At 39.2% G+C, this 25,918-nt stretch overlaps 1 long non-coding RNA gene across 1 annotated transcript; it reads left to right on the top strand.

Annotated features, from left to right (window-relative positions):
• Positions 1 to 5,406: 5,406 nt before the first annotated feature.
• Positions 5,407 to 7,490, top strand: LOC147136526 (uncharacterized). The gene is made up of 3 exons (XR_015089707.1): positions 5,407 to 5,718; positions 6,549 to 6,647; positions 7,004 to 7,490. It is a non-coding gene; the product is annotated as an uncharacterized LOC147136526 (long non-coding RNA).
• The last annotated feature ends 18,428 nt before the right edge of the window (positions 7,491 to 25,918 follow it).

Below are 25,918 nucleotides of genomic sequence, written 5' to 3'. Positions count from 1 at the left end.
GCATGTATGTTGCGCCTTCAGGGCAGGCGCTAGACAATTGTTTATGCTGTGGATCAGCACCGTAGAATTTATAATAACAATATAAATGATTAAATAATCCATAACCAGTGAGTGGAATATTGTTGTTACAGTGGGAGCTGTAGTGCCCACCCCTGATGCTGACCCTCTGCATGCACTGTTTATTCTGTTCAGTACACAGATATAACAAGTTCAAAATTCCTCAACAAGATAATGAACATGTTAATTTAATATAGCCAAAGGATTTTGTTGGTGGTCAATAACTACATCTCAAATTAGTGTTCCACAAGCTGTTTAGGCTTTAGTGAGTCATGGTTAAGTACGTAAACAAAAGAGTGAAAGCTATAGCTTTGGCTATATCATGTCGTCGCTGCCCTGTGAAAAACACATATGTCCAATTTTGGATTTTAAAAAAAAAATGTTCACATTAATGCAATGTCTGTAATGCAGAAACACCATTCACGTTAAAATAAGAAAATTGGGAAAAAAATGGACATAATTGTTTTTCACAGGACAGCGACCGTATGCGGAAATTGTATTGAATTGTATTTCTATTGGCTTGAAACATTTAATATGAAGTAATTTATCTACTAATTTAATCAACATTTAATTAATCACTAAGTAAAGAGGGATTTATTTTCAATCATTACAAGGAAACCCAATAAAATGTAAGTCTAAACTATAGATATTCAGAGGTACAATATGTGTTGTAAGCTGTCTACAGTACACTTTCTGTGTAATACTGTGAAATGAGGTTTAATTGCACTGCCAGTGAGTAAAACAATTATTTAGAGAGAAGTACTGCATCACATGACGTAACCCATGTATCATTTTGTCTACCATCAGTGAACACTTAGTATTTCTAGAAAGAAATAAGTAAATAAAATGCCACTCTGTGGTAGGGCAAAGACATTTTCTGCCCCATGACTGCCCCGGTGAATCAGGTAAGGTCTACAAAAGGATGAGCATCAAACACCTTTGTGATGAGAGAGAGCAGAGTTGGTGAGCCAGGCCTCCTCCCAGATCCAACGTCAGTAGTGTTGACTTATGTATTCCACTCAATTGAATTGTTGTGTCCAGAGTCATTAGTCATGTGTCTGTCATGCACCTGAGATCAGACAATTGTCCTCAGACCTTTCCAGTTTTTGTTATAGAGATCCCAATTGAGCACTTCTCCCTTATCTAAACAACCCTGCTGCCATGTCCAATGAACCCAATCACAAAGAATGTGGTGAAATATATTAATAAAGATGATTTGTGTGTTTTTTTTTTTTTTATGACTGCTAAAAGGACTAGAGGAGAAAGAGTAATGGTTGCTCTGCTCAGTGTTGTAAGGGTGACTCTGTCCAGATGTTTTGAGGCAGATGTGCAAGGAGAGAAAACAGGATCCTGCAGGATCCTATGTCAAGAAACAATGAAGGCAGTGTGCATGACATCGCCACCAATTTCGTCCTGTTTTTTATCTAGAAATCCTCCCTGGTGCATAAACCATCAGGGTGATGTGTTGAGAGAAAAAAACAAAAAAACAGCCAGGGTGGAAGTGGGATCGGCAGGAAGAATATTGAAGGAAAGATAGGGCAGGTGTGCTTTGTGTCACTTGTGTCCAAGTCGAGAGGACTTTGTGAACAATATTGGCGCATCACAGGCGGAGGGTAACCAGCAGCATTCATCTAACCTGGCAGCATCCTGTTGTAATGCATTCTCTCTGCAGCTGCACATACATGTTCCACTCGTACAGCAAGGACAATGACAAACAAACAGGAAGAGGAGAGTTCATTCTCCCCAACTGAATAGAGGTAATACAGGGTGACCCCCCAAACAAAAAAAAAACTTGAAGTATAATTATTTTATTGCGTCTAGAACATCACTTAAAAATATCATTCTCATTGGCCATTCCTTCTTAACAAATCCATTTCAAATTTCAAATCCAAATCTTTCGGCGCCGTTTTTTTTTTTTTTTTGTCCCGTCCGTCCCACCTCTTGACGACACAGGGAAATATATTGCCTTCCAATACCGTCGTGGTCTGAGTGCTTAAAGCAGGATATGTGGTTCTCCTAATCAATGCCATTTTTTCTGGTGCTTTTAATTGTAACTTACTGTTTTTGTTGTGTAGGAAATGTTTCAGGTGGTCAGAGACTTCTGACAACTGGAATGGGAGAAGCTCGCTGTTGTGTCATGCGCAAGTGTTAATTTTAAAACCAATGTTCTACTGAGAAAATTTGTATTACTGTAGAATTCCTATTAGGACAGAGAGAGAGAGAGAGGGATGGGTACATTTGCATTAAAATGTACAAAACTTTAAAAAATGTATCTTGCCTGGCCGGGAGCTCAGCACGCCTAAACCTCTGATCCTCGAATCGCCAAGTGCCCATCTTGAAGGATTGAGACTTGAGGGCAATTAGTGAAGTGAGGTTACATTCAAACCTTGCTCGCAGTTTTAAAACTGCAAACTGCCCCTCTAAGGAAATGTTCCACCTTTAGCCATCTTGGTGGACTTGATGGAGTTCTGAACTGAATTACCGGGTAAGTTGGTTTTAAGATCACAAAAGTCTTTTTGTGGGCTCATGCTGGATCCCTGCAGTCTTCCCTTCAGTTCTTAGTGAACTTTGAGTCTCCAGCTGAGTGCAGCTGCCTGACACCACGTTAATAACTCATAACACTCCACTGAGCTCCTTGCCAGGCCACAGTGTGGCTCGAACTTTGGAAGTCCACTCCAAGGGGGGTTAAAGCGCACAACCGCAGTGTCATATTTTAATGATCTTTGTTACACAAGGTGTTTATCTGTTTACTGGCATTGTTGGACAAAACATGACTAACACAAAGAGAATCCTCTATGTTCTCATGTCGAGCATGCTGCAAGGATGCCCCCTGTGGTGCATTGGTCCCCTAAGCTGTCAAACGTCTGTCTCAATCACACGCACACACAGATACACACACAAAGATGAATGTTAGCTTTGTACTGTCCGTGCTCTCAAAGGAACCTAACCACACACTGGCTCCTCGATCATTTTTTCACTAAAGTAACATGAAGTGCTGCCCTTACAGCTCACACACTTACAGAGGTCCCAGGACTGTCGTGCTCACACCACCTTCTGTCAACGTAACAAATGATGGTAGCACAAAAATAAGTGGAAATATAATCACAAGGAATTCCTCTGCATCCTGGGAGGTGCAAGGAGGAGAAACGTGTTTGTTCTTGAAATGTTAAGCACAGGTCATCAACTTAAAGGTGATCGGCTCTATATTCGTAGACAGCGCAATGGAAAAAGTGGCCTATCCTGATTTTCATGCCAAAGCAAGCCTCAATGCGCTTGTTTGGAAATTTGTTATTAGATACATATCCAATTGAAATCTATGAATGAAAAAGGCCCAGGTTGGATTTGAAAAAAAAATCTGATATAAAAATTTGGAATTGACCTGCACTATGAACATAGCCTATGTCTACAAAATGTTGCCATTACGTGATCAGTTTGACAGACCAGTTCAGTAAAGAATTTCTCAGCTAAGTTGAAGATCAAGGTGAATGTCTATCTTCGTGCTGCAATTACCGCTCTGTCTGCAAATGCTAATGCGATGGAAGCAAAATTGAGAGCCGGCAGTGTACATTTCAGAGAGAATCGATTTTCAGTGAAAGCTGAATGATGCGTCGTTCTGACGTCAGCACTTTGCCAGCACCGATGTTTGCGCACTTCATTCCTTCCAATCGTACCTCACCTCGCCTCTCCCCAACAGCCGTCCTTAATTTGCAGCTGAACCCCTGACACATCCAACTCACTATTACTCTCCTGCTGTTGCATCGCTTGTCTTACTATCTCCTTCCCCTTTTACATTAGCAAGATGATCGATTCTAAGATTGTGATCCTCAAGACCAGCACACTTTGCATTCGCTCACATTGAATGGCTGAGTTAAGCATAGTGCAGTCATTCATTCAGCGGCAATTACATGTTAATTGTGTTCTACATGCTACATGTCCTTCCTCTTGTTTTCCATCACATCCCTCCATTTCTCTCACTCCATATTTCTTTCTCATTCCTCAGTCTTTCCATCCTTTCATGCAGATCTGGGCATTCCATGCCGGGGGCGGAACAGTCCGTCCCTCCATCCCGCACAAACGCCCATTTTTGGAAATGGAGGATGGGGGATAATCAGCAACTCGAAGGGATGACCAATGGAAGGTCTCCCTGGACCAGGTGTCCCCGCCCATCCGTTCAGAGACTGACATCTCTCACATCCGCTGCATTGACATATAAACAATGACCACTGTTAAATGAAACAGTTACATGACAACTCTCGACTCGCTCACTTCGTCTCCTTACACATATATTATGCCGTTAGATTGATGCCACAATTACGTCACCGTAATGTCAAATACCGCGTACAAAAATGTGTTTCGCATGTATGTAATGTGAAATACCGCGTGCAAAAGCACGTTTTGAGCGTTCAAGAATGTGTTTCGCGTATACAAAACCATCCACATGCACACACAAGATTGTTTCTTAAGCTTGCCTCTTCTCTCTACTACGCGTACAATACACTGATTCACGCTTGCGATGCATGCGTTATAACTGTGCCACAATTCTTAACCAATCAGGAGTCAGACAGTAGGGCTAATTCTGGTTGACTGTTTACTATCCAACTGTAATTAAGAAGTGGGGAGAAACTGGAGAAAAAAACAACAACTGCCGGTGTCTCAAGGGACAATAACATTAAACAAAACAAAGACACTTTGAAAAAAAAAAATTTAATTATCAAACACAACAATACGCCATACATACCCTTCCATCGACTGTTTGTGTTTGAGGCTTCCGGATGTCATACTTACTGCTCTAAAATGCGATTGGATAGAAAACAGGCAATCAGAATTAGCCCTATTGTCCGACTTCTGATTGGTTAAGAATTGTGGCACAATTATAACGCCTGTATCGCAAACGTGAATCCGCGTATTGTACGCGTAGCGGATAGCAGAAGCAAGCGTAAAAAACAATCTTGTGCGTGCATGTGGACGGTTTTGTACACACAAAACACATTCTTGAACGCACAAAACATGCTTTTAGATGCGGTATTTCACATTACATACAGGCAAAACACTTTTGTACGCGGCATTTCACATTACATATGTCATGTTTGGTTTGTTTTGGTTTGGGTTTTTTCTTTAGTTTCATGTTTTTCTCAGTGTTCTGTGTCTGTCTCGTCATGATTATTGTGTCCACCTGTGTGCCTTCCACTCCCTAGTGTTGGCCAATCAGCTCCTTCCTACCTTGTATCGCTTGTCCAGGTGTTTCTCATTGTCTCGTCAGTGTGCTTGTATTTAAGTTGCTAGTTTTTGTTCAGTTCTTGTATGTTCTCCTAGTTGTTGGTTTAGTCCTTGGTGTGGCTGTCATGTTGTTTTGTTGCTCCCAGTGTTATGTTTTGTTTCTGAGTGTTTCTTTGTTACTTTGAGTTTTGGATTTTTAAAGATTTGTTTGTGTTGGTTTTGTTTTCGTTAATAAATACACTCTTCAGTACGCCCTGCTTCTCCTGCCTCCCTGCATTTGGGTCCTCCTTCCCCCAACCCTGACAACACACGAAACACATTTTTGTACGCGGTATTTGACATTACGCTGAAGTAATTGTGGCATCAATCTAACACCATAATATATAGTGTGTGTGGTGGCAAGTGGTTCGTCATACCGTTAACCGAGAAGTGGGTGCCAATAAGGTAAGCGGATTTGAATAGTAAATTAGCCAGCTGATGAGCTTTAAATAAACCTCTCCCGTTAGCATCCGTCCCGTGGTGTCATGCACGGACGCTTTTTTTTTTTGTGAATGGGGGCGGACGTAAGGACGGAAACGCTATAAAAGGGCAAGGACGGACGGGGTCGGAGGACGATAATTTTTATGAATAAGGATGGAGGGACAAGGATGGAAGGGTACCCAGGTCGTGGGAGGAGGACGGATTGGCAAAAAAGGCTCAAGTGGCCAGCTCTGCTTTCATTCACATATTAAAGTCGTACATCACCAGGATCAAACCCCATATGTGAGAACCTTTGACAGGCTGATTTACTGCTAGGTGTCCTCTGTGTCTATAAGTTTTTTGATTAGGGTCAAGTGCCAGGGATACAGGGAGACACTCCTCACAAGGTGTGTCTGTGGCCACCGGTGGCTCAGCACCTATTTGCCGCCTCCATCAGCTTGACCTCTGAGAATTCCAAGGCCACCTGTTAATGTTACTTTTGACTCAAACGGCTGAGTTGTAGAATGTCCCGTAAACAGCTTACCAGATGCTATATGACTTAAGAAATAGTCTGGACTATGTTTGAAATAGGCACCAAAGCACATAACCAGTCATTGAAAGTATTGTACTGGCTATGATACTTGGGTAGTTCATTTCAGGCAGCGTAAAGTCCAGGGGTGGGGTGGCCATTGGGAATTTCAGGACTATATGTGAATTTTCCCGAACGGCCTGTGTCTTTCCGGGACAGTCCTGGCTATCACAGCCGCCAACCGCCATTCCCCCTAACCGCTGCCTAGTTAACGATTATGTTTCAGAGCGTGACGGCCGCACCCCGTCGGCAACTACGTTTTGGCGCATGATGGCTGCTGTCCTTGAATATTCCCGGGACAAATTTTGGTCCTCGCACATCCCTGGTAAATACATCCATTTGTTTTCTGTACCACTAATGTTAAATTGAGCTGTGCCTAAGCCAGCAGACTTTTGGGCAAGAGGCATAGTACATCCTGAACTGATGACCAGTACTTTTACTTGTAATACGTGTAATTTTTATTATGATTCCAGTCTCCAACCATTTGTAAGAATTTTGCACCCAAGTGTGTGGTTTTCAAATCTTATTTCTAACATTTATTTTGAAAGAGCCCTTTATATTTTGAAGACAAAAGCGTTGCGAGTGTAAACAAGCTAGCTCTCCAAATATTAGTCATGGAGCTGTTGTATAAGTAGCTTTTTTCAGAAGAACCATGAACTAATCCACATCCCATGTTAACAGAACTCGGGCCAGGAACCATGACCCAACCCCAACAATTAACACAACACCGGATCAGAGCACTGGGCAACAAAGACAACGGAGAAAACAACAAATGACACAATCCCGCGTGCTGCTGAGGCTCCAAGGTCTGCATGCATGAATGCCTGCACATAGTGCATGAAGCAAGATTTCTATCTCTTCTTTTCCTTCTACGCACTCCAGCCCTTCATCTCTCCTCCCTCATGTGTTTTCATGTCTGCAAAGGAGACATGACAAGCTCTTTCCGGCCTTTCCCCAAAGTGAGCCAGTTCATTTACCACAGTCCCTCTGTCAGCCAGCCAATCAGTCAATCAGCTGTACCGCACTAGCCCTACAGGAATGTAAAAGATGAGTCCAGCCCCCAGTTAGAACCTCAGTCCTTTTGTTTGCAATGCAATGCTGTTTAGATGGAGAATGCGGATGAATCAGGGAGTATATACACTATGTCGGGAGCAGAGTTACAGTCTGTTTGTGCATAACATTACTCAAGATTCAAGATGTATGGGCACAGAATTCATCTGCTTATACCTCCATGGCAAATGTATGAATGACTTCTTTATGGGTCATGTTACCTTCAATACAAAACTGATAGAAAACAAACGAGTTGAAATTGTTGTATGTAGGCTTGTGTTTGTTGGCTCTCCTACTCCCTCTAATGCGCTGTATATATGTACACAAGAAAAAATAAAGCTATTTACTTTCATGCTAATTCTGCCTGACATGTACAATTACCACTGTGTTTGGTTACAGCAAGACCAGCTTTTACGGTCCTGTTGACTGTCAAATTTGGTTAAGTCTCTTTTTTAAGCCTCGGCTTTCCTTTCATGGGAACCATCTTGTTTGGTTATTTCTGTATGTGTGTATGAGAGAGAGCGCGTGTGTGTATAGAGGGAAAATCCCCATTAACATTTGTGTTTGAATGTGCAAACAATGAAGTGAGCATATACGTTGCAACAAAAATTAATTTTATACCAGTGTGATATTCGGTCGTGATCCGACTACACAAATGATACATTTAAATAACTTATTTATTTTACTTTTCTTTGCTAATTAGTTGGGAGAAGAGACAGGGTTCTATCCATGCTTCTATTGTCTACAGTAGTGTTTTTCAAACTGTGTGCCGCAGCACACTGGTGTGCCGCGAGATATTGTCAGGTGAGCCGTGGGAAATGATCTAATTTGTGTGCCTGTGAGGTCTAGTGCCTGGCAGCGTAATCAATGCTTTATGGTGTGTATGGTATGGGATTTTTTTCAATGAAATAAATGTGCCTTGACTCAAAAAAGTTTGAAAAACACTGGTCCACACCACTTGTCATTAGTGTTGTGGGTAAGATAAAGCTTAGGTCAGCTTACCTTTGCTTTGAATAGCACGGCGCAAACAAACATTGAAAGTTGCCTTCAGACCTATGGACTGGAGGTGTCAATTAAGCTAACATGGACGTTTTTCCCTGCAAACACACTCAACACTGGAGGGTCTGAGCTGATATTTGAAACCAAAATCTCTTGACTATGAGGCAAAGATGCTAACGACTACACCATCACGCCGCCCACATGGTTTTAATGAACTCAAGACATGTGGGAAATTCTGTTGTGTATTTGTCAGTTACCAAAAACAAGATGACCACATAAAAAGCAGCTGGCAGTGCTATGTTCGTTCTTCTCCATGCTCGTTCTTCTCCATGTTTTAAGAGAAAACATGACAACATTCTAGAGGGGACATAGTGATGTATATGTTGTGATGCTGCATTACACGATAGCTCTAACATGTATATGGCCATTAAAACTAGACACTTGTGTCAACATAACTTAAATAATGGTTGTTTTGGAATAAAGTTCACATTAGGGTTAAGAGTAAAAAAAAAATTTTAAAAAAATCCGTAAAAGAGGGTTACGGTTAGCATGAGAAGACCATAAAGTCTTCAATTTGATAAGGTTAGAGAACGTTGTGACATGGGTCAGAGTTATGACAACATAAACGTTAAACTTTTGGCTCAGAGTGATGTGACTCAACCAAACAACCTCCCCCTGCCTGTGTTGGTCTAAATTGATTTATTAGTTAAAGCTTAAGAGTATCTGCCATTTGAACATAAAAATTACTTTTATGACACCAGTCGGCGTTCCCCTGATGAAAACGTCAAGTTCACCTTTGGATTTTATGACATTATACTCAAATATACTTTCATGCACTTTTCCTTCAGATTATATGCGTGTATAGTCATTCAACTAACAAACAGTAGTGTAATCTGTCTGTCCCTTAAATGATCAATCCGTTTTTAGTCACTCCCTCACATGGAGGTTTAACACCAATATTAGAGTACAGTATGTCTGTGACTGTGTACATACAGTTTTCAGCAATTTATAGGCCTGGTGGGCCTTACAGAGACAGGACGGGTCCTGCTTTGCTACAGACACAAATGGTTGAGTTGTTCCCCCTCAGATATTATCATAAAGGGGGAAAATGACATTAACAAGCCAAGCAATATCATCTGGCTTTTTATGCATTCGGAATCCCACATGCTCTCCAATTACAGCCAGCCAAACGGTTCAGGGAAATGGCCTGGTGAAATTCACTAATGGCATGAAGAGTATGCAGAGGACATACTGTACAGACAGACAGATATAAGTCATGAGGACTGTCAGACACGTCACTATTGATTTTGTAAGATGACACTATTTCCTAATGGAGGCATTATATTGTTAATTGTGAATTATCGCAAGCCGTTCTATGCTGAAAGCTAAAATTTCAGCAGCATGAAATCATTTTTGCATTGGTGATTGCATACATAGAGTATATTCTAGTGTAGTTAGTGTACTGGACGAATGTAAATGGAATCAAATACTGTAAATATAGATGTTTTTGTTTCACTGATTTTTAAGGGAGTGTGCTTTATGTGAAAACTAATTTGGAAAACTTGAATAAATGCAATACAGCTTGTAAATCCATTCATGATGTCCAAGGAAAAATTCCACCATTTGCAATTCTATGTGCACTTACCTGGTGTAATTAACACTAGCTGAATTTACATTACAGCTTGTTGTATTTGTAATTGTCCTTCAATGAAAATAAAAGATTATATCTTAACAACATTTCAAACAAAGATACAACTGTATGATAGTTGATTTAAACAACGTTGCACTAAATTGTACTAAAGTGAGATTGTATATCTCTGTTTATTATTGAAAGTCAAACAACTCATGTAATTAAGGTTAACGTAAGAGACTAAGAAGACAAAAAAATCAAACTGATGAGGATAAGACAAAATGTAAAGATTTAAGAATATTTATTCTTCCAATAAATAGATGACTGGTTCGCACAGCCGCCTCACATTTCTGTACCCTGCCTCTCGCCCAAAGTCAGCTGGGATAGGCTCCTGCTTACCCGAGTGAGGATAAGCGCTAGGCCTATAGAGAAAGAATGGATGGATAATTTTCCAATAATTAAGCATTGCATTTAAGTATCAAAGAAAAGTGCAACAATGCAAAGCCTAAACACATCACATATGTAAATCAATTTTGAATTTATAAAATTACAACCCATAAAGCCTGCGGGATAAAAGGCTTTGCATCTTATGGTCGACTGAACAAAAGACAAGTGTTCCGAGGAAGAGGGAACTGAGGAGCCATACGTTATATGTTGATGTTACATTCCAGTTTGGAGCAAATCTTGGCACACTCACATGGCGCGTTGCCCACTTTCTCGTACTGGAGAGGTATAGCTATCAAAGGCCTGATAATGATGTGATGGTCTGCTAGCGCTTTCGCGTCGATGGATGGAAAATGTGAGGAGAGATCAGAGTAAAGGTTCAGTGTGATCAAACGCAATCCTCTAAAATACTCCAAATCCTCCTCTTTCCCCTTCCGTCCGCAGAAGGTGGAGAGATCAGGAGGATTTTTTTAGGTTTAACAGCTTCATTTGGATCCCTTGGTTATTGTCAAAAGTATAAGTTATAGGAAGTGAATACCAAAAGAGATGAGCATTTCATCCTACTCGGAAAGTCTTCGTCACGTGTTCAGAGAATTACGCTGCTCTCCAACTGACATCATAAATTGGAACAAAAGTTGTCAGCGTATGAGGAATGCGCTGTAGGTGGTGTGAAGGTCAAGGGCGCTGCTGGTTGTTAATCTTGCAATGTCTTGTATTGTGGTTGGACAACACCCCCCCCCAAAAAAAAATGCACGTGCATGAGTTAAAAAAAAAAAAAAGGACCAATATGTGGTAAGACGTCTGCTTTGAAATTTTTAAATATGATGTATTTGCATCTTTGTTCACGCTTAGTGCATTTGTATATTGTAAACTACACTACACATAACTGAGTGTGAGCACAAGTCAATTGGGCATGTTTTTGTTTGTGGAACGATTTTTATTTGATTTATTTTATAAATTACCCTCAAGTGTCATTTGAAGCCTATACTGAGATGTGGTCATTTGCTGCTGAGGTTAAATAGAGAGTGGTCTCGCCATTCTTTTTCTTTTCACTAATCCACTGCTGACTGTTTGGAAGAGAAAATCCAGCATCTGTGATGAAGTTGATGAGTGCAGTTTGCAAATGAGGACCATAAAAAATGAAAAAGACGTGTACGCACAGTTTTCGATTTGTGTGCCTGAATGTGCCGTATACTATACATCTGGACCCAGGTCTGTGGAATAAATTGTGTGGTGGGAGAGATTATTATATGCTGTATAGTATGTCTATAATCAGACCTGATGATCATGGAAATTAGTTATAGTCATGCGTCATGGTCTTATGACAACCAAATAATTTTCCTATACTATAGCCAAAAATGCTTAATGCGCAAAAGCCCAATTTCAGATATATTTGACTATGTTGAAATTGAATTATCGTCCAAATTATCAAAATGAAAATCATAATATTTATATCAACACTCTAAGTAGTTGTCATTTTGTATAAATTTAAATAAAGATTCAATTCTTAAAACCTACATGTACATTACATTTGTCCTGTTAATATAACAATACATTTCGGTCCTTTCACATTTGGCAGCATACTTCGTAAATTAACATCTAGAGCACCATCACTAATGCTGTGTTCATGGCCAACCAATAATGTTGTTTTTTCTGGAACTATACTCAATATTGTATAAAGACTGGCACAACAATAATGTATTTGATTTATAAAGAACTGGACACAAGTGTATTAACACAGTTCAGATGCCGACATCTAAATACAACTCCTTGCAGTATGTCTGACTTGGGAAATTAACGCTTCTCATATTTCAAACCGTTTCGGTCATTTCACTTCTGTCGGGTATGAAAATCTCAACTGACAGTCAAAATCGCAATCTGGTTGAAATCAGCAAGTCCTCATTAGAGCCAAGACCATCTGTTTACACCGATGCAGGCCACATTGCTCCGAGTCAGGGTCACCCAACACCGGCAACCGGTCAGAAAGAGTCCTATCATAGTCAGATCTGAAATCGCTTTTTTTTGCAAACTGTTGGAGATGCCACAATGCGATAATTGCACTTTAAGTGAAATTAATCAATTGTATGTGTTCACAAGCGTTGATGTATGTGAATAATAGCACAACTGTTAGAAAAGCTCGAAGCACTAATGACTTTGCAAGTGTTGCTCAGTTTCCAGTCAAGCCCTGAGAGGGTGTCACATCGAAAGAATGATTGTTCTCTTTCTTGTTGGGTCGCAACCACTGGTGCTGTGGGATATTCTGCAAATCAAGTCAACGTAACTTATAAAGAAAGATGCTCCTTGCGGGTATACCCCAGAGAATGTAGTAGACGGTATTCTTGTTCTCTGTTTCCAATAACAATAGCTACTTTTCCACATTCTTTTGTCTATGACAAGTCACCAGCAGATTAAACCTTCTGAATATGTGATACAGACTAAAGTTTTTTAATTATCACAGTGATCATTATTATTATATAATTGATAGAAAATAAACATAAGCAAGCAACAAAATGTTTTACTCTATTTGTTGATTAGCTCTCTAGATATTTATTTCAATACTGACTTGACTATACATCTTCAACTGTCGGTACAATCAGTATGACACATTCCAGTCAAGCTGCTACTCTCAAAAGACTCCAGTGACAAATGGAATTATTTCCTTTATATGAATAATCAATATTTACCAGAGCCTGTGTGTATATAAAGTCTTATTTCCAGTGTGTCAGCCAAATACAGAAGGCATTAAGCAGGCAGGTGTCTCATTCCCTTACTGCATTATTCCCAAAACACAGTTAATTCCCCCTTAGGCGTAATTGCATGTTAAATCCATTATCATCAGAGTCCATGCTAATCATATTGCGAGACTGGGCTAACGGGTAATTGTTGAACTTTCTGGTCAATATGTGGAGATGCAATCCTGGCACTACCATGGCTGCAGCTGCTTCCCCTTCTCCTGTGTGACCCACCCCCGCCCCACCCCCAAACCACTACAGATTGCTTTTCACTCAGCCCTGGAGTGGAATATAGAGGAGAGTTAAGTTCTTTTAGATGACATAGAATTTTATTCTTGTTACCATACCTTGAGAGTTGGCAGTTCTCTCTTCGAGATGAAAAATTGACTTCGGCATGCCTTGTACAGAGAGAAAAAGAGAGAAGAATACAAGCAAGTGGATTCAGGGGAGAGGGAGAGAAAGAAGAAAGTGGAGTGAGAGTGGGATGTAGAGTTTCGTGTTTAAGAGTCAATGTAGAGACAGCTGTCACAGAGCAGCTTGCACTTTGGAAACAGACTCATCAGTCAAACAGAGTTGCACCTGCACCAATGTTTGTGCTGTGCGTGTGCAAATGCAAGCATGTGTCACATGAGTGTGTATCGGCACATTTGTGTAAGATAAATGAAAGCACGGAGTGGACTTTATTTATATTACTAAGTGTTCAATTTGAATCTGTTTCATGTCTCTTATTGTGCTTAAAATTTCCAGACACTCCGATGTTTCTTCCAAAATGTCGAACCGATTTAGCTGACTGACGGATGGAGTTGCTTTATAAAAGTCCCATACAAACAAATACAGTGGTGGAGAAAATCTAACAGACAGCAAGTAGTCTGAATGGCAAGACAAGGGCTCATGGTAGAATCTGATTAATTCTAAGAAATCCAAAAATGGATACATATATATTCACATATATACACATACATAACCACTTGCGAAAAAAAGTAATCAGGCGGATAGGGTGATAAGAATTAATAATAATTCTTGCACTTGATCACACTAATATCATTTACCTGTAAAATTTCGAACCAAGTAACAATCACGCATGCCAATAAAGAGAAAGCACAGAGAAGTTTGAAATTAAAAAAAGGACACAAAAATGCTAGTATATGTCAAAAAGCCAACAAACCACAAAGTGAACATCCAAGTTTAAAGTCCAGTAAATTTGGACAAATTCTTCATCTGTATTTTACTGTCATCCAAAAACTACTTGGAAGCTTTTAAACACAATTCAAAACACATCTGCCATCTGCTCCTGATAAAAGTAGATTAACCAGCTTTCTATTAATACCAGAGTTGGACTATGAACCACTAAACACTGCAATGTAATTCCTTGCTTGAGCCAGTCCACCGTGCACGTGCACTTCCATTCAAAAAGAATAAAATGTATTATGTTACAAGGAAACCATCACCACTTAACTCCTGGAATTATTGCCTGTTTCAAAAAAATAGGGAATGTATAATTACTTGATTAAGTCTTCTAATTCCATACAAAATTGAAAGTCATATTGCATCCATTTTATGGAGCCTGATAGCAAGTATCTTGAGTTAGATTAAAATGGAGTTCTTGCATGAACATAAAAAGTGTAGGTTTCAAAGAATAGACCAACGAAGCCCTCTGAAAGCCAATTATGAAGCTACCAGTTGATTCTTAACAACAAAACAAGATAGTGTCTATACTGAGTGTCACAAGTGAACAGATGGCCTCGTCATTGAAACTGTATAGGATGCATTTTTATTAGGAAGAGACTAAACTTTGTATTGTTAAGGACTGTGTTATGGCTGGATGAATTGTCCCCACGGCTCACATGAAGGGATCGCGCACTGGATTAAAGGGCTCTATAGACCTGGTGTTAATGTTTAATGCATGCCACCGGGCTGACTATGCTTATTACAGATGGGCCGAAGCAACTGTTGTGTTTCAGAAGGAGTGGTGCTTGAATGGGTCTCATACTGTACTTATTGATGTAAGGTTATACGACTTTTACACACTGTGGCGTCTGATGCGGCTGGCATGATGTCTTATGTGTGAAGCGCTGGCCTGCTATGGTTATTTAGAGGATTTGCTGATATGTGTTTGATGTTAAAGGCACACTACGTTGTGCACTTGGAGATCTGTGAGACGGAGATGAGGTCGGTTGAGAGTGCGCGGCAGGATCACAACACATTAAAGCAAGATTGTTCATAACATACAATGTCGCTGGTACATTCACTCACACAAATATACATCAGAAATACTGTATAAGACACTGTTTTATTTCCCCACTCAATGAACAATGATTTGAAGAATGAATATATGCAGAAAATACTTATTTTAAAACCTTGATATTTTTAAGAGTGACCAGAAGACATCAACACAGTCTGATTAAACACCGAGAGTATTAGAATCAACAAGCTTTTTTCATAAAACTGGAGCTAACTTATGAGAATATTTTAGAAAATACAGAAGGCAAATAGGTTTCTTCCAAAGTCATTACCCAGACCTATTCAAGTATGCATTCATGAAACTATTCTCCCCAAAAGTGAATGCATTAGTGGAATGATATTAATGATGTTTGTTTCAGCAAGCCCGGAACATGAACACAATTGAAAACATTCCATCCACTGATCTGTATGTTTAGTGCAAACTGCCATTAGGTGATGTGACATTGTTTCCAAATATGTCAGAAATGGCTTGTGTTTGTTATGGGACAAATCTTTGGCTCAGTAAATGACTGCCGTATGATTAATAGAGGTAATAAAGAAAGGACCACCAGGATAGAAACTAGAAACAAGGACCCTATGTACAGTTCATACAGTGTATACACCTAATCTTATATAGGAATGAGAAGTGACAAATTACAATTATTTGTTACTACATTTGAGTATTCTTATAGGGTAATTGTAATAGTAATTAAGTACTTTTGTTTAACTTTTTCATTTTAGTGGACATTAGATTGTTTGGCCAGAGAAGGTGACCAAGCATACAGGAGACTGTATTTGCATGAAGAGGTGATATTGAAAGACAGAGATATTCTTTGAGGCGCGTTTGGGCAATGGGCTTTACACATTGAGACATTTCAATGCTGGATGCCCTTACAATATCTGGGTTATTATTTAGCAAGAACTGGATGTACTTTCTCACTAGTTCCATGTTTAAAAATTAGCCACCTTATTAGGTAAAGGTAGGTAAAGTAAAGCCTGTCCTTTACAACACTTAGAAAGAGTGACCCATGGATTACTGCAATGCACTTTATTTTGGAGTCAGTCAGTCCTCCCTCAAGCGTCTCCAGTCGGTCCAAAATACTGCTGCTCACCTTCTTACAAGAGCTTGTAGCACATAACTCCAATTCCAGCCTCCCTTCACCAGCTCTTTGTCAATTTCGGAGTTCATTTTGAGATGATTTTGTTTGTCTTTAAATCTGTCACCCCACCCCACCTTCTCTCACCCCACTTTACCCCTCTGAGCTCATCCATCTCTACATACCTGAAATTGTCATCTTCCTATTGTTTTTTTGTTGTAACACATTTATGTATTTGTTTGCATTTACCTGATAAAGTATGTTTTCTATGTGATTACTTTTTTAACATGTATGTGATTACTTTTTTAACACCTGTTATTTCAAATAACAGTACTTGAGTAAATATTATTTGCTCTTTTCCACCTCTGCCTTAATTCAGTGGGAAAATAGTGTGGGAACAAACCTCAAACGAATGAAGGAAAGGGACCTAAATACGGAAACAAATCACCAGACAAGAGAGATCTGAAAAGTAGTCGATTGGCTGGTGCATGAAGCACACGACAAACAACACCAGGTGAAACAGACGATCAGATGTGCAGCACACGGAAAGCACCGACAAAATCCAAGCAGAAACAAAACAAGATAGCAAACCAAGAATAGTCCTACACAAATCAACATTTAATCCTGCTAGTCAGATAAACATGATAAACACACAATCAAACAACTGCTATTTGATATTGTACAGTAGGTATGCTGAATGTCAAGTTAATCCTTTAAGGGTGGACATTAAATCCAGCAAAACTGCTGTCTCTTGCGTTGTGTATTACTGTCCATGTGGCTTCTTTAGGTGCAAGCCAGGTTACCACTGTTGGCACTGGCTCATGTCATCCTCACCTCCACTTGTTGTACACACCTTTGTTCCTTCACACAAACGTGACAGGGATTCATCTATCCTGTCATACATAATCATTTGAACATAAATACCCTAAACTTGAAAGTATTTTTTTTTCTGGTATTCTATTTATTCTATTTTTCTTTCTAAATAATATGCTCAAAAAGTTTTGGTAAGAATTCAAGCCACTAATGTTCGGACTTGCCCACATTTTCCACCTCCAGTGGTCTCGACCCTTGCCCTTAATAGTGGTTGTTTGAAATATATATATATATATATATATATATATATATATATATATATATATATATATATATATATATATATATATATATTTATAATCCCAACATTGCAAATCTTATATATTTAAAAGAAATATAAAGAACATGATCTTTGATGACGTCAGTGGGATAGGTGCACGGAACCCCACCCACACCCCCGTCCGTCCACATGCCTCCCACAATGTCCTCTAACATTGCTCCTCAGATCCAGAACACCCTATCACTAAATCATGACTAATCCAAAGTGCAGGGCTTGTTGGTGGGATAGTGAGGCAATGTGAGCCCCCGCTGACCTCTTTGGAGCTCCACTGTCCTGTGTATCTGTAAATCAGTCCGCCAACGCTTTCCCAAGGCTGCTGTGACTCTGAAGGTCAGAAACGGGAGGATGTGACCTAAGAGGTTATACAGGCCACAGGGAAAGTAGTTTAGGGTCCAGAATCCCACTGAGGAAGAGAGACAGCGAGAGAGAGAGATGAATACAAGAAAGAGATATGACGACTGACACATGAGCCAAGGACGAAGATGAGTGCGAGACACATGAATGAACTTGTGAAAAAAAGACATCTTACTCTCGGAGAGGGATATCAACACACCAGAACATGGAGGGGGGATTTTGGGTTTCATCCTTTTACAACCCACAGGCCACATCTACACCAACACAGATGTCTTTTGGGTAATTTCCGTTGTAAACTGTGTTGTAGGTCAACAAAATTGAGATTGGAAAGAATTTTTTTTTTTTTGCTTGTATCATTTTTATGAGATCGTGATCTCCTTGAGTCCACGTGTTTATTTTTGTTAGTTACATTCAAAAGAGATATTCAAGACTTCAGTATGGCCGTTGACGTTTTCATTGACTCATCATTGTTGTGAATGATCTGTTTATGTTAACTTTGTTCAGATTATATTTAGCTTTGCTTCATGTTGTCATTTTTTTCTGTGTCCCTTGTTCATGCATTGTCAGCTCGTTAGGTATTCATTTTCACCTGTTCTGGTCAGCCATGTTTCTTGTGCCAACCAATCAGCCCCCTCCAGCTGCTCATGTCTGATGCAGGTGTGCCTTGTTGTCTCGTCAGTTTGCTTGTATTTAGTTTGTGTCGGTTGAGTGTGGCTGTACTATGTCACAGGGTCTTTGCTGTTATGTTTATCCAGTTTTTGTTTCTCCTGTGTTTCTTTCTTAATTATTTTTATTTACATTTGATTTTTTCTTTATTTTGAATGTTGTACTTTGCTTTTTGTAATAAATAATTTGAGTGCATCTGCATTTCTGCCTTTCCTCTGTGTTTCACTGAGCATGAGTCCTCCACCACTCAACCATGCATCTCTGACAGATTGTGCCTTATACAGAAATTACCTCTTGACTCTGAGTGGGTCAAATGTCTTTGGGCTCATGTGTCTCAGTGTTGTTGATGTGACATGATGCGTACATTTGTTTTCTTGTGGACAAAGCTTTTGTTAATTGGTTTTGTTTGTTTAAAAAAACATTTAAAAATGTTTTCATTAAAAGAACAAAATGCTAAGTATTAAAGAAGAATGCGTCTCAACTTGTCTCTGTTTTCCTCTCTTTCTACTTAAAAAATGCAAAACAAAAAAAATGTTGACATGCAGTCAATAACCCTTTCAAAGCCGAGATATTAGCAATATTCTGATTACGTAAGGCCTTGTAAACACCCACAAAAACCTGAATATGCTCATATTCTGTTTTTATAAAAATCTGAATAAGACCCCTGGGTTATTCCTTTTCTAACCTCAATATTTGGTCGTATAAATGCGTATTGGTTTGTGTTCTGCACATGTTCTATCCACAAGGAATTTTGTTTTTGAAGTACAGGAACTACTTGTATGCGGTCTCTGGTGCGCAACCCACCGTAAATAAAGATGGGTAATCAAACATGGCAAAACTGAGATGCATGACATCTATTTGCGTCATAACGTTGTCCGTGCGACACCGTTTAGACGGGGGTATTCCAATTGGTCACAGTTACCTTGTGTATGGGAGTAACTCTTGACCTTAATTTGAATATTGACTGCATGTAAACGTAGTCATTGTTGAAACGAGAAATGCTAACAAACACGAAGGAAGAAGGAAGGACAACAAGAGGTTCTCGCACTTATTTTCCTTTTGGTTTGTTTAGATTTGGTCTTGGGTAACTGGAGTCTATCCGAGCTGATTTTATTGGGCAAGATGTAGGGTACACCTACATGTCACCATTTGAACACATTTTGAATACTTTGGATTTATGAATGCTCTCGCCACCAAAAGGTTTAGAAAAATACCAATGGCAACATGCGGGCTTCTGCCAAGGTTAGTGTCTATTCAATGCCTGCAAACTCCACACTTTAGCTTCACAGTTTCCAACAAGATTTCCATTTGTGCACCTCATCTATTTGTTTATAAAGCGAGTTCGGCAGTGGAGCAGTTAAAGCGGATCAACCCGCCCAGCATCGGCAAAGAGAACAGATGTGTTCCCAGATCTCAGAGCCATGTCTCATACGAAATAAATCATCTCCCGGATTGTCTGTCTGCCATTTCACTGTCAGCATTTCCAGAAGATACGCAGCCGAATATCCTGTCCTGGTTGAGTATTTATTTCGAGTGCGGCCATGAAACTGTGTCTGAATGAATAAACAATTGCTAAAAACATTTCTGACTTATCCAAAGTCAAATCAGCCTTGCCAGGGGGAAAGAAAAACAAAATGTATATTTAATAATTTTCCCTTGAAGTTGCGTACTTCAAAATACAGATGAAACTCAAAAAGATGAAATTACTGCTCTGTTGGTGTTCTCTTTCCTGTGTTCATAATTTCACAGTCGTTCTCGACATGTTGCTTCATAATCATTATTAGCCACAGCGTTCAATGTAAACTTGAATTTTGTGATTGTATACCTACTACTGACCTTAAACGTAGACCAAAAACATTAATCCTTCCTGAAGCCAAGTGTATGCCAATGCCAGATGTAACAAAAATCCACTCAGGCATTCCTGAGAGATCAAGTTTCGATGAACCAGGCAACCTACGGGCGAACATGCTGAAAACAAAACACTTCTGGCAATAGTTGCTGCTGGCATGAAGGCATAAACACTTCATTTAACAATTATTTGCCGCAGGTTACTTGACACAAAATACCAGTCCTCTAAAGACAATGGCAAATACACAGCATAGACAAGCAATTAGAGCCCAAAGCCGGTACATAAACCACCAGCTGCGTGCGTCTGTAATTTGTTTTTGAATTGCTTGGAAATTTGTAATATTTATTCATATTATTTCATGGGGGGAAAAACATGGCAGAATATTTTAGAACATACTACTTCTACAAATAGCTAAAAAATAACTATGGTAATTATGTGTTCTTAGAAGGAAGTAGTCTTCAAAATAAAACACCAACACACACACATACAGCACTCATAATTCTTAGTGAGGACACTTCTGGCTCTAGAGTGAGGTGAAAATAGCATTTTCTTCTCATCTGAGATTTCATCCAAGGTTAGCGGAGTGAGAAAGAGTTTACCACATGATGTGTTATTACTCTGCCCCACAGTTACGCATCCCTGAGAAAGGTGGAATATTGAGTTCTCTACCTTTCTTTCATTTACTGGAGAGTTCTGGGACCCTATAATAGCAAAACCGTGGTGTTAAGTGGAATGTGATAATTGAATGAATTCCTGATAGGATATATGGAGCCTTCATAGTGAGGCTGTTCATTTTGCATCTTTTTATTGTTATAAATGCTACTTTCTGGTTCAGGGTTGAGATTAAAATTAATTACTACCAGACAAACAGAATAACAGACAAGCGTGCATAATTACATTAAATTAACTCATAATTAAACATTTGCGAGAGGTGTGTAAAATAGATGGATCTTTGGAGGTATGGCTGTAGTGTAGGGATTGGGGGGATTGCCTAAAGCGTGGTAAGAGAATGAAACACTCCCAAGAACAGTAACCTTGTTGGCATCATGGAGATCCAACAAAGCACAGAAGTTTCTATTTTTAAGAAAAGACTATCCTAGTCTGCCAATTACCTGTAGGGAGAAAAAGATAGAGACAGGTAGGAAGAATGTATAAAATCAATAAACGCTCATCCCAATGCCAAATGGGATCAAATGGGATGTATGAGCAAAGTAACTACATTTTAGAGAAAGATGTATGACAATACTTTGTTCAATGTTTGAAAGTGTGATTAAATGTACAAATGTAAGTTTCATGAACAGACAGCAACATAGTCATAAAATATTTCTTATAATGTACATAGCCTGAAAACTGTAATCTGCATGCCAGGCTATTAGTGGACGCTACTAGAGAACCATGGCCCATCATTTCCAGAGTTCTAACTGGAATCGTGCAAGCCCAGACTGAACAGGTTAAAAAAAAACATGGAGTTTGGCCAGGTCGAGGAGTGGTTGTGATGAAAACAAAATTGTTTTGTTTATGTTTCTTTAATCATGTGTGTCTTGAATTATAGCGGAACCTCTAAATTTGACTGTCACTCAAGTTACAGTTAGTGTTGAATCACTATTTTTCCAAGAAAAAAAACATTCCCTTTGCAGAAAACTTCAGGGTTCAATCTGCACTCATGGATAATCACATGGGATGTCAGCATATATCACGTAGAACGTCAGCAGACCACATGACACTTTGATTCAGTGTTCCGTACTTATTCCAAAAGGTCAATGAGAAGAGAACAGGAAGAATATACACAGTCACCTGAAATAAGCAGATTCAGAAGCAAAAAGCGTCTCCAGGTCAGATGAGAAGCCAAAGGCATCCGCTATGCAAATCACCTTCGTATTATACTTTAATAATTCCTCATTAAATTGAAGACATTGGGCTCTATTTTTATAGATGGCACATCTGCGGTCGGGCGCAAATGCCGGCGGATCCTGATTTTTGTGCCAACGCAAGGCTTGTTGTGCTTGCCAATTTGGCAGACAGGCCAGTGCCGGCGCAGCAGAGGCAGTGTCGTCGGATATCTGCCTGGTGGAGTGATAAATTGGTGGATGGGAGTCGATGTAAACTTAGGCCTCGTCTAAGTGCTGGTGCTGTCATGATCTGTTTTTGTTTTTTTTTGGTTTTGGTTAGAGAGTTTTCATATGAATGATCGGGTGTAGGGGCAGTGTCCACTTCACTGCGTGGATGTTATGGACCGCTCATGTGACTGCTTCACCCATGTCAAGAGCCATGTCATTGCGTGACTACCGTGACACGCTTAAAGATAATGAGAAGTCATCTGTGTTCACGCCCAAAGCGGTGCAGACCTCCTCCTAATGAATTTGACATTACCAACTTCGGATCCAACCTACCTCTGTCGTAAAGTTTAAATATTACAACACATATTAAAAACATTATTAATTATTAAATGTATATAATATAATTTAGTGTATATATATATTATTAATATACACAACATAAAGGTTTTATGATGGCGGTAATTTGACACAAATTATTCTAAATATTTACTGCGGTATTTTGTTTTTGTGAAAATCTAAAGAAATACGATAATTTTCTCGAACCGCAGAAGTTTCACTTGATTTTGGTCTTTTCAGTGGAGTTCAAAGAGAAGTCGAATTATTGTTCCACTGCCACAAGTGTACTTACAATGAAATATTATCTTGAAAATTGCAGTGTTTTATATTTCGTTTCTTTCTGATCACATACTCTCTGCCGTTGGATCGAACAAACACTCACTTTTGTTTCATCATCACGCCCATCATTTCTCCGATAATATTCTCACCAACTACTTTATGTATTTGCTCTGGAATCCTAAAATTATAACCGAGTGTGCGGTTTAGTGTTATAGTAATCTGAGGAGACTTGACTGCAGTGGTGCAGTCAGTCAAACATTTTTTAGCGGACAAGTGATCCCATCAATCATCAGCAATTTGTTGTCCCTCAGCAGTTCTTGATGGCCCTTATTCCTTTATCGGTGTGTATATTTTAGTGTGTCTGCACACACCAGATGGGTCTCTGTGGGGGGAGCAAGGTGTGTTGAATACACTTATCTAGCCGCTTCCCACCGGCCTCATAAAACATGGATAACAAATAGGCTAATTAGTCCATACACAAATACATGCACACGTATTGTATATATACAACTGCCTTAACCTTTAGCCTTACATTAAACTTTTATTGTTGTGTTATATCTACACACATGCAGCCTTGGTCCTCCATTAACTATATTAAAAGGTAGTCATTTGAGAACATTGCAAATTGATGCCCATTTTAGTTGTAGTATTTTATAAAACCTTTTGAAATAACATTATTGATAAATTTTGTAAAAAGTGCTGTTCAAGCCAAACATGTTGTTTCACGTGCTTTATTTTCCCCTATTTTTTTTTTGTATTACAGTGAATGTAAAATCCCATAGTTGGAGTGTGTTTCCTTCTTTTGTTGTGACAAATGCTCAGCCAGCACATTTCATTTATCAGATCCGTGGATGCCAGATAGGAGCTGTGCTTATTCAGGCATAACCAAAATGATTCAAACATGTCAAGATGAGGCACTACGGTATGGATGCTGACAAATAAGCGGAGCGAACCCACGCTTGTTGTTTGTTGACCATGTTACAGTGCTACACATTACATTCAGTATGTGTGAAGGTTGCACAGCGATGTGATGCACTGGAATTTGAAATTTACAGATTTGTATTTTTTGGACTAGGTCCTATCATGTCCTTTTTTTAATCAAGCCACTGCAGTGTACCTTCAAGTCATAAGAGCTCATCTGAAACCTCTGCGTGTCTGTCATGCAGCTGCGCGTGCATTTGGGCTTGTCAGTGATGAATCTCTAAAATCTATTTTTCCAAAAAAGGTATCAGTGAACTTCAGGGTCCAAGGTCTACAGTAGATGCTGACCAGGAAATATTGGACGTATCTCCAATATTTGTTATATCTATTGCATGTATTAATGCAACAGAAAAGTATTTTGTTTACTCCTCGGCTCCCCCTAGAGTTGTAAAGTGTAATTTACTTTCATGCCACTGTCATAAATACTGTCTTACAGACATTTACCTCAACTTTTCCTTCAGGGTGTTGAGATATTGCCATACTTCAAGTTTCTGCAAGAACAGCAAACAACCCTGAACAATACCAATAATGCATATCTTAGCATTAGCACACGGGAGGAGTTGGGTGTAAATTTGTATTTGTATTATTTCATGTGTATTAATCAGATTTCCATATGAAAGCAACATTCATTTAAATATTTAAAAACGGCATGTATTGCATTTCTGTCTGAAACCATGCATATCACAATATTGCTTCACTGCTCTGTATTGAAAATCAATGTGTAATTATGTTACATTCTGTCTCAAATTTAAAATGAATGAATACTGTTTACCTTTTGTATGCTCCATCTGAAGTGTTGAAGTTTCTCTTTTCACACTTTCTGAAAAGTGATGCTTCATTAAGCATGTCCACCCAATTGTTTTGTTAGAGGAGACTTTGGAGACGTTAGTATATCCACTGTCAACGGTTTCATTTGAAGATAAATGATAACCTAAATTACTAACCACTATATGGATTTGTGCACTGAGTTGACATCATTTAGGTAGGAAGTGTGTGGGATGATAGAAGAGCATCTATTTTTTTTTCCTTGTTACATTTCAATCTACCTCAATGAGTCACAAGTTCAGTAATAGATCCCTCTCTTTGGGAATTATTTGCCGGAATAATGCTTTATCCTGGATGTTTAAACATTTCCAAAATGTGGTTTTGGAAATGACAGCTAAATCCTTTAATACATGTTGCGTTTGATGTGTTCTTCTTTTAGATGTCATCCAAATGAGGTGAAATGAAGGACAGGTCAATGTTTATGTAGCAATATTCATCATTCAAATGAAGCTACAAGAGCTCACTTTGACTTTTATTTAGATCTTCTGTGAATAGTGTATAAAAGGTAGGAGCACTGAGTGACGATGCACAGTAGGGTGTTGTTTCACTGTCTGTACATTTAATATAGGTTTAGTGATGCAACTGTTGGGCACAAATTTCGAATTGACCTCAATCGAAATGTTGTTTGAAAAGTCAACCGAATCGCAGATGATCTCTACGGTTTTACACATTGTACTTGTGAAAGTGAAACAGAAAATAAATGTCCTATCCGTCAATAAGACAGGAAGAACCCCAGTACGTATCATTGAGGCTACCATTCTCGGATATGAGCAATATCACTGATGGCAGAGATGAAGCTAAATGAGTTTTTTTCTAATTAAAGTCAAGAATTAGAATGTCGTTCTCAGTGGTATACTCTGGCTCCCCCCTCGTCTCTGCCCTCTTTTATTCTCTTCACACGCAATGGCAGAGCGCGGTTTGAGC

The sequence above is a fragment of the Filicampus tigris genome, chromosome 14 (assembly GCF_054856515.1).
Source record: "Filicampus tigris isolate MCC_2025a chromosome 14, RoL_Ftig_1.0, whole genome shotgun sequence".
Taxonomy (NCBI): Eukaryota; Metazoa; Chordata; class Actinopteri; order Syngnathiformes; family Syngnathidae; genus Filicampus; species Filicampus tigris.
The sequence above is the reverse complement of the archived record's forward strand: the minus strand, read 5'-3'. Positions and strand labels throughout refer to the sequence as shown.